The sequence below is a fragment of the Amphiura filiformis genome, chromosome 1 (assembly GCF_039555335.1).
Source record: "Amphiura filiformis chromosome 1, Afil_fr2py, whole genome shotgun sequence".
Taxonomy (NCBI): domain Eukaryota; kingdom Metazoa; phylum Echinodermata; class Ophiuroidea; order Amphilepidida; family Amphiuridae; genus Amphiura; species Amphiura filiformis.
The window spans coordinates 44,821,414-44,832,010 of NC_092628.1; positions in this window are offsets into that span (position 1 = coordinate 44,821,414).

Consider the following 10,597-nt stretch of genomic DNA (forward strand, 5'->3'; position numbering starts at 1 on the left):
AGATGACTTCTGATAGCAGTATTGAAATGTTCCTCTGTCCCCTTCCATGAGCACATCACAAACTGATCTTAAAGGACCTCAATTTCAGATTAATAGGCAATAATTGTGATACTTAAAAAATAATTAATAATTATAAAATAAAGTAGAGTAGAGTCGAGTCGAATCAAATCGAATGTATATAGCTGAGCGTTTGCTTTTCTGACACAAACATAATTTACTAACTGTGGCGACCGATACGGGGACTTAATTTTGCGAGTCCATTTTCCGAACAAAATACAGGACAGTACGTTTGCGTTCCTGGTTGTGAAAATGACCGACCCATTTGTAAGCGGCGTTGCATTGTATCATTATCGGAGATGATTTTCCTGTCCACGATTCATTTTCTCTTGTAAGATAAGTTCCCTGTTAAATTTCAATTGCTCTCGCTTAATTTCAACAAATGCATCCGCGGATCGGTTTACAGACCTCTGCAAACTGTTCAGTGTCGGTGTGGAAATATCACACGCTGCTAAAATTTAAAACTTGCGTCTCTCTGTTTCAAAATTGCAGGTTTAACAATGCATTAAGGAAGCGATCCCGAAACCGTGTTTGATGGTTTTAGCGGGATTTATATTTACTGAACCTTTGCAGTTAGGATGAAGAGATAGATGACTTCTGATAGCAGTATTGAAATGTTCCTCTGTCCCCTTCCATGAGCACATCACAAACTGATCTTAAAGGACCTCAATTTTAGATAAATAGGCAACAATTGTGATAATTAAAAAATAATTAATAATTATAAAATAAAGTAGAGTCGAGTAGAGTAGAGTCGAATCGAATGTATATAGCTGAGCGTTTGCTTTTCTGACACAATCATAATTTACTAACTGTGGCGACCGATACTGGGACTTAATTAGGCAAGTCCATTTTCCGAACGAAATACAGGACAGTACATTTGCATTCCTGGTTGTGAAAATGACCGACCCATTTGTAAGCGGCGTCGAATTGTATCTTTATCGGAGATGATTTTCCTGTCCGCGATTCATTTTCTTGTCAAATAAGTTCCCTGTTCAATTTCAATTGCTCTCGGTTAATTTCAACAAATACATCCGCGTATCGGTTTACAGACCTCTGAAAACTGTTCATTGTCGTTGCTAAAATTTACACTAATGTTGATACATCGATGGGGTGTTTGGTTATAATGCTACCGACATTTGCGTATTGATTTTTGCGGCTCTGCATCCGCGGCCTGTTTTCTTTCCTTCTTCATAAAACTTGCATCTCTCTGTTTTAAAATTGCAGGTTTAACGATGCATTACAAAAGCGATCCCGAAACCGTGTTTGATGGTTTTAGCGGGAGATATATGTACCGAACCTTTGCAGTAGGATGAAAAGATAGATGACTTTTGATAGCAGTATTGAAATGTTCCTCTGTCCCCTTCCATGAGCACATCACAAACTGATCTTAAAGGACCTCAATTTCAGATAAATAGGCAACAATTGTGATACTTAAAAAATAATTAATAATTATAAAATAAAGTAGAGTAGAGTCAAGTCGAATCGAATGTATTTAGCTGAGCATTTGCTTTTCTGACACAAACATAATTTACTGACTGTGGCGACCGATACTGGGACTTAATTTGGCAAGTCCATTTTCCGATCAAAATAAAGGGCAGTACGTTTGCGTTCCTGGTTGTGAAAATGATCGACCCATTTGTAAGCGGCATCGCATTGTATCTTTATCGGAGATGATTTTCCTGTCCGCGATTCATTTTCTCTTGTAAAATAAGTTCCCTGTTAAATTTCAATTGCTCTCGGTCAATTTCAACAAATGCATCCGCGGATCGGTTTACAGACCTCTGCAAACTGTTCAGTGTCAGTGTGGAAATATCACACGCTGCTAAAATTTCCACTAATGTTGATACACCGATGGAGTGTTTTGTTAATGCCACCGACATCTGCGTATTGATTTTTGCGGCTCTGCGTCTGCGGCCTGTTTTCTTTCCTTCTTCATAAAACTTGCATCTCTCTGTTTCAAAATTGCAGGTTTAACAATGCATTACGGAAGCGATCCCGAAACCGTGTTTGATGGTTTAAGCGGGATTTATATTTACCGAACCTTCTTTAGAAGCCAGGCAGCAGAGTTCCGTAAATTCCCAGAGAAATTAAAATAATGCGTAAATGAAAATTTTAGTGTATAGTAATAGCTAATAAAGTAAAGATCCAAATAAAAGTTACACTTTTACAGTAAAAAATTAAAGTAAGAATGTAGTTGGTTGCATACATTGAGCAGTATTGCAGGTTTGACAATGTATTACGGAAGCAATCCTGAAACCGTGTTTGATGTTTTTTAGCAGGATTTATATTTACTGAACCTTTGTAGTGAGGATGAAGAGATATAGATGACTTCTGATGGAACTTCCCAGATAATAACAATACGTACTGACCTTTGTACATTGCTTCTTTAACATTTGGACCAACATGATTTTGGCCAGATGCCCAACGCTCCTAATGTTGTGCCAACGTTGACCCAACCTTAATACAGATGTAATTTATGACGTTGGGCCAACATCAAATCTTTGATTCAATTATCATCCTCATTAAATTAAAATAATATGTAAATGAACACTTTAGTGTGTAGTAATAGCTAATAAAATAAAAATCTAAGTAAAGAATTAAAGTACAAAATTTGAAGTAAAAATGTAGTTGGTTGCATACAGTGAGAAAGCTAATCACTTTGTAGTTATTTTATATTGATTTCACATGGTGATGCCAGGTTAGAAGCAGGTTAAAAATCACGAGTCATATTCCGGCTTTTGAAAGGGAACAATCCATATCTTTCACCTCATGATTATATTTCAACTATTCATACAATCATGATCATAGGCAGTTCATTTTTATAAAATACAACTAGATAGTGGTTAGTGGCATGTACAAAAGGGTCAGGCAGGATGCACTTGGTGACCAGTGAGGGAAAATTGCACCCCTTGAGTTTGAAATCTACAAAACTTCATTCATTTTCATTGGGCCTAAACCCATATTGTACAACATGTTAATGTTTCATTGGTCTACACTTGTGACACTTTATAAGACTTCAGACTTGCAAATCATGCGAGGTAATGCAATCAATTGATGTTGAAGCCATGAGTTCATGTTGCCGAGTTTGGCAGATCAGACCAAACACTTCATGGAGCAGGCTGCTGGAAATGGAGTGTGAACACTCAAACCAGCGGCCCACTTGGGTGTGAAAGCTTGATCCAAATGGGCTATTACAGATGTATTCCGCACCCCCCTATGGAAGACATTTAAAAAAAATACAATTCCAGCTGTAATTGAGATGTGTCTAGAATTCCAGCAGTCATTTTTAACACATATTCCGGCTGGAGGGTATGGAAGACATTGAGATTAGGTGAAATTCCGGCTGCTAAAATTAACAAAAAAACAAGAGTGGGGATAGTGAAAGGCCATGATGTGCCTATAGAAGACATTCATATTTCTTAATATTCCGGATGGAAAATGGTCAAAAATGCTCCAATTCCGGCAGGAGCTTCACTTATAGTCGCCATCTTGATTAACCTATGAATGACATTTACAATTTACTTGAATTCTGGCTGGAAACTGAAAAAATGTTCCAATTCCAGCTGGAACCCTATGGAAGACATTTACATTTACTTGAATTCCGGCTGGCCATATTACCACAATTCCGGCAGGGTCTTCCATTGGGTTTCCCTGACATGTGAATTCGGCTGTCAATTTACCGAAGTGTCTTCCATGGGGGGTGCGTAATACATCTGGAATAGCCCAATGCATCTGTTTCAGAGGCTGACTATTGGATTGTTTTAGGCCAATTTTATTGATCAATACTGGAACTAATTTTCTAAGATGGCAGCCATAGTCAAATCGGAAGCAGACGAAAATTAGATGATTTTTTGAACTCTGAAATAAAAGGCATGATCTTTGGAGCATTTTTCCATTTTACAAAAAGGTGAATATATTTTTTACATGGTGAGCTTTTAAATATGTATTTAAAGAAGATTTTACTAACAAAATACTTTGCATGCTCTTATACCGCACCTTGTATTGAGTTGGGTTTGTAACATGCCACTGTATGGAGCACGGTTGAGCGCTAGATTGAGCATTCATGCTCAATCCAGCAGCCTGCTTGATGGAGCATTTGGTCTGGACTGTATTGGTGACAACATTTTATAGACTCACAGTGTAGCGTATCTGCTTTATGGCCCAGGGCCGGTCTATTGCCATTTGATCTAATACCATTTCGTCTAATTCCTGTTTAGTCTATATTCAATTGGTCTATTACCAGAAAGGCTAATTGCCACTTAGTCTAATAATCATATAGTCTAATGTCCATTTAGTCGAATATTGTTTAGTCTAATAACCGGTATGTCTACTAATCATATAGTCTAATAACCATTTGGTCTAATATATCTTTAATAATCATTTGGTCTAATAACCGTTTGGTCTAACAACCAGTTAGTCTTAATACCATTTTGTCTATTTATTAATAAACTAAATGCTTGTAAGACTAAATGGTGTGTATAAACCAAATGGGTACCGTATAAGACCAAATGGCTATTAGACCTATTGGTTATAGACCAAATGAGTATTAGACTAAATGATTGTTAGACTAAATGGTTTTAGACTTATTGGTTATTAGACTAAATGGTTTTAGGACCAAATGGTTATCGGACCAAATGGTTATCGGACCAAATGGTTAAAGGACCAAATGATTATTGGACGTAGTGGATATAGACTTAATGGGTTTAGACGAAATGGATGTAGGCGAAATGGACCAAATGGTATTAGACCAAATGGCAAATCCCCCTAGGGCCAGCCTTATTTCAAGCATTGCTTGTGACTGTTGTATTATACTACTGTATATGTTCATAATATTGTCTTTTACCATCCAGAATTGTGTTGAAAATATATAGATATAGAGATACTGATGTATTGTCAAATATTCCTTGAACTGAAATCATAATTGTTTTAATAATTTGCTATGGTGTTCAAGTATTCATAATTGTGTATATTCTGAGTTAAAATGATATTACTTTATTTATTCAAAATATCACAGTACATTTAGATTAGTATGTGAATATGCATATACCTCATTCCACATTATCAGCTCAAATTGGCTCCAAGAGACAGTCTGTGTGAAAAAACAGCATTTGGAGTGATCCACATGCAAACGCAGAACCAACACAAAAGATCTCTTTGGGTTATGCGCTGTGACATGTGCATGCGACATTGTGCTATACGCTTTGCGTTCATGATGCCACAATGTAAATAAACAAAAGTGATGAAAGTGAAGTTTCAAAGAAATCAAAAATTTTTCATCTATATTCCATTTTGTAGGCTCAAATTTGGTTTAAACGATGCGGATTACATTTGAACAAACTATTTTGTTAATATTGAGGTGATAATAAACAAAAATTTGTAAGAAACTAAGCGAAAAGGTCTGTTTTTCACATTGTGTGTATTGATTGTTTAAATCTAGACCCAATATACTACAGGCTGTCTCTTAGACCCAATTTTGATCAATTGTGACATCATGGAAAAAGGTCTATAAACATAATATTTACGTGTTCAATGGGCTGTTCCTGTTGAAATCCTGAATGGGCAATTCCATTTGTAGTCTACACCCCTTGTGTGGACGAATAATGTCATACCTTCCATAGGGAGTATGGATTTCAACTGGAATAGCCCAATATAGCAATATTATATCATTATATTTTGTGTTCCCATGTAGCAATTTGAATCCAATTGTATTAAATACATTCCTTAAAACATTTTTGTGTCTCAAGCATGTTCTTTGCTTTCACATGAACATTAAACAGGCCACATTATAGTCTGTATACCTTTCTCAAGTCAGTAATTTAGATATTGTTTTTTATTGTATCTCTAAATGTAATGATGAGAAGAAAATAAAAGTAAACATTTTCATAAAGGAAATGATGCCAGGAATCCAACTAGCATAACAGATTCCTACATAAACTAACATATTTGTACTATGACACAAATTTCAAAATATCAAATTATTTGATATCAGAAGGACATTCCTTGTATTCAGAATGTAATTTGGTGTGTCTGATGTGCTCTCAGGTCCCACAAAAATACTGTGCAAGCATTTATGCATGATCAATCCAATCGATAGGCAATTAGGAGCTATTAGGTATATAGGACACAATAGATGAAGTATTTGATTGACAAGGTTACCAATGCGTCCCGTAGCCTCTTGTCTCTCACATAGAGAAGCATTTTAATGTCCCTACCAATCTGATGATGACAAGCAGTGTAGATACTAGATAGGGAATTGATGACTAATTGATATTGTAGATGTAGGCATTGATATCAGCAGTAGATATTGATGATTTAAGGGGTATTTTTGCATTTTTCTCAAAAATTATAGCGCATTGGTGACAAGTAAGATATGTATATTAAAGGGGCAAGGACTACAACTACTGCACTGTAAATTTTATTTCAGCACAGACAGCAGTTGTGGAGTTACGGTTAAAAATGAGGAAAAACTAATATTTGATCAATAAATCAATAACTACTTGCCTTGAGTTGCTGAATTTTCAGTGCAGTAGTTGTAGTCCTTGCCCCTATAATATACATATCTTACTTGTCACTAATGCGCTATTATTTTTGAGAAAAATGTAAAAATAGGCACAAAATTGGCCAGGGGTGTAGTACCCTCTTAAACCATATTAGAGGTTAAAGGGGGATGGCCCGATTTAACTATATAAAGTTTTCTTCTTGATTGAATGACCTTTACCACCAATTCACATCTGTGAAGTTTCACAGCAGTGTTTCAATTAATTTTGATATGAGAGCTAAAAAATGTAATTTTCTAGCCCCATAGGAACACTGTGTGTTAATTTATTGGTTGACTAAGAAGGTACACCTTTTCATTCATAACATTCAAACTAAATATCTTCAAGCCCTGAAATTTAACAGGGTGAATGAGAAAAACAGTATCTTTCTCCTGATACCAAAATTTATACCACTTCCGGTAAAATGTGGGGTTCTGGGGATTAGGCTATTAGCGATCGGGCTAATAATTGCATATCAGTTGTTTGAAGGGTATAGTGAACATTTTCCTTTGGAACTTCATCAATAGCCCCTTCTACTATTGTAGAAGGGAGCATTTGCCACCACTCCATAAGGGGGACCCAGAAGAACATGGCAAAATGGTCTTAGAACTAGTAACCCAACTGGGTATCACCCACCTTGCCCTTGAAAGGAAGTTACATTTCTCCGCGACACTTCACGGTACAAGCAGAAGAAAAATGCAAGTACTATTGTAATCTGTTTCTTCATCAATATCTCATTGACATCTGTTATCAAGTAGTTCATCAATACCCCCATCTACTACTGTTATCATGTTATTGTAGTTCATAAAAAAAATTAAATTTATATTTATTTAGTTCATCAATACTGCCATCTACTACTGTTATCAGGTAGTTCAATACCCAATCTTATCAGGTAATTCATCAATACCCCATCTACTACTGTAATTAGGTAGTTCATCAATACCTCCGTTTACTACTGTAATAGGTAATTCGTCAATACCCCATCTACTACTGTAATCAGATAAGTCTGGTAGTTCATCAATACCCCATCTACTATTGTTATAAGTTAGTTCATCAATACCTCCATCTACTACTATTATCAGGTAGTTCAATTCACCATCTACTACTGTTATCAGGTAATTCATCAATACCACATCAACTACTGTTATCAGGTAGTTCATCAATACCCCATCTGCTACTGTAATTAGGTAGTTCATCAATACCTTTATCTATTATTGTTATAAGGTAGTTCATCAATACCACATCTACTACTGTAATTAGGTAGTTCATCAATACCTTTATCTATTATTGTTATAAGGTAGTTCATCAATACCCCATCTGCTACTGTAATTAGGTAGTTCATCAATACCTTTATCTATTATTGTTATAAGGTAGTTCATCAATACCCCATCTGCTACTGTAATTAGGTAGTTCATCAATACCTTTATCTATTATTGTTATAAGGTAGTTCATCAATACCCCATCTGCTACTGTAATTAGGTAGTTCATCAATACCTTTATCTATTATTGTTATAAGGTAGTTCATCAATACCCCATCTGCTACTGTAATTAGGTAGTTCATCAATACCTTTATCTATTATTGTTATAAGGTAGTTCATCAATACCCCATCTGCTACTGTAATTAGGTAGTTCATCAATACCTTTATCTATTATTGTTATAAGGTAGTTCATCAATACCCCATCTGCTACTGTAATTAGGTAGTTCACCAATACCTTTATCTATTATTGTTATAAGGTAGTTCATCAATACCCCATCTGCTACTGTAATTAGGTAGTTCATCAATACCTTTATCTATTATTGTTATAAGGTAGTTCATCATTACCCCATCTGCTACTGTAATTAGGTAGTTCATCAATACCTTTATCTATTATTGTTATAAGGTAGTTCATCAATACCACATCTACTACTGTAATTAGGTAGTTCATCAATACCTTTATCTATTATTGTTATAAGGTAGTTCATCATTACCCCATCTGCTACTGTAATTAGGTAGTTCATCAATACCTTTATCTATTATTGTTATAAGGTAGTTCATCAATACCCCATCTGCTACTGTAATTAGGTAGTTCATCAATACCTTTATCTATTATTGTTATAAGGTAGTTCATCATTACCCCATCTGCTACTGTAATTAGGTAGTTCACCAATACCTTTATCTATTATTGTTATAAGGTAGTTCATCAATACCCCATCTGCTACTGTAATTAGGTAGTTCATCAATACCTTTATCTATTATTGTTATAAGGTAGTTCATCATTACCCCATCTACTATTATCAGGTAGTTCATCAATACCCCATCTACTACTGTAATAGGTAATTTGTCAATACCCCATCTACTACTGTTATTGGGTAGATCATCAATACCCTATCTACTGTAATGATCAGGTAGTTTGTCAATACCCCACCTACTGTTATCAGGTAGTTAATCAATACATCCACCTACTACTATTATCAGGTAGTTCACCAATACCCCATCTACTATTGTTGTAATCGGGTAGTACATCAATACTTCCATCTTGTACTGTTATCAGGTAGTTCGTCAATATTAATACCCCATCTACTCTTTTTATCAGGTAGTTCACCAATACCCCATGTACTATTTTTATCAGGTAGTTCATCAATACGGCCATCTAGTACTACTGTTATCAGGTGACCATCAAGACCCCATCTACTACTGTTATCGGGTAGTTCATCAATACCACATCTACTCTTGTGATCAGGTAATTTGTCAATAGCCCATCTACTACTGTTATCATGTAATTCATTAAAACATTCCTCTACTATTGTTATCAGGGTGTCTCAATAAAAACAGGCCCTATGGAAAGTGGTGCATAACTGAAAATATCGGCAGTAAAATAAACATTTTCTTAAAGATTCAAAACCCATGAAATGTCTGCTTAACAGTGGTGCAAAAATGATCCAAATCTGTTCACGCGTCACTGAGATAATTAAGTTTGTACAAATAGACACATTTTTGGACCATTCCAATGGGGTAACACACATTAACAATAATGTGTAGTTTATTGTAAAATAAATAAAAGGAAACGCCAAGTGTTGTTGAATAGGAGTTCAAAATCAATCAATCAATTTCCCAAACAATGTTTTTCACACTTTCTCTTTGGGTTAAGGGCTCCTATTAGCAACGTTTGCACAGTATTTTTTGTGGGACCTGAAAGCACATCAGACATATCGAATTGCATTCTGAATACAAGGAATGTCCTTCTGATATCAATGTTTTTATTTTTTTGAAATTCGTGATATAACACACATTTTATGGCAAATTATTAAAATTTGATATGTTTTGTATTTTTGATATTTAACCATGCTCGCAGTTAACTTTATAAATCTAATGATATGCACTTAGTGTATGTAACTGGATGAAAAGCCGACCTTCAATTGAAAATTTTAACCTTTCATAGTAAAGATATCGATTTTCCCACAAAAGACCCAATTTTTTTCTGTTTTGTAATTAGGGAAAAAATCTTTATCTTCAATATGAAAGGTGAAAATTGTCAGATGATGCTAGACTCCTTTTCGTCATACATATCATTAGATTTATGCAATTTACTTTGAGGACTGGTAAATTTCAAAAATATTAATTATTAATCATTTGCTATAAAATTGCATCTGCTACTGTAATTAGGTAGTTCATCAATACCTTTATCTATTATTGTTATAAGGTAGTTCATCATTACCCCATCTACTATTATCAGGTAGTTCATCAATACCCCATCTACTACTGTAATAGGTAATTTGTCAATACCCCATCTACTACTGTTATTGGGTAGATCATCAATACCCTATCTACTGTAATGATCAGGTAGTTTGTCAATACCCCACCTACTGTTATCAGGTAGTTAATCAATACATCCACCTACTACTATTATCAGGTAGTTCACCAATACCCCATCTACTATTGTTGTAATCGGGTAGTACATCAATACTTCCATCTTGTACTGTTATCAGGTAGTTCGTCAATATTAATACCCCATCTACTCTTTTT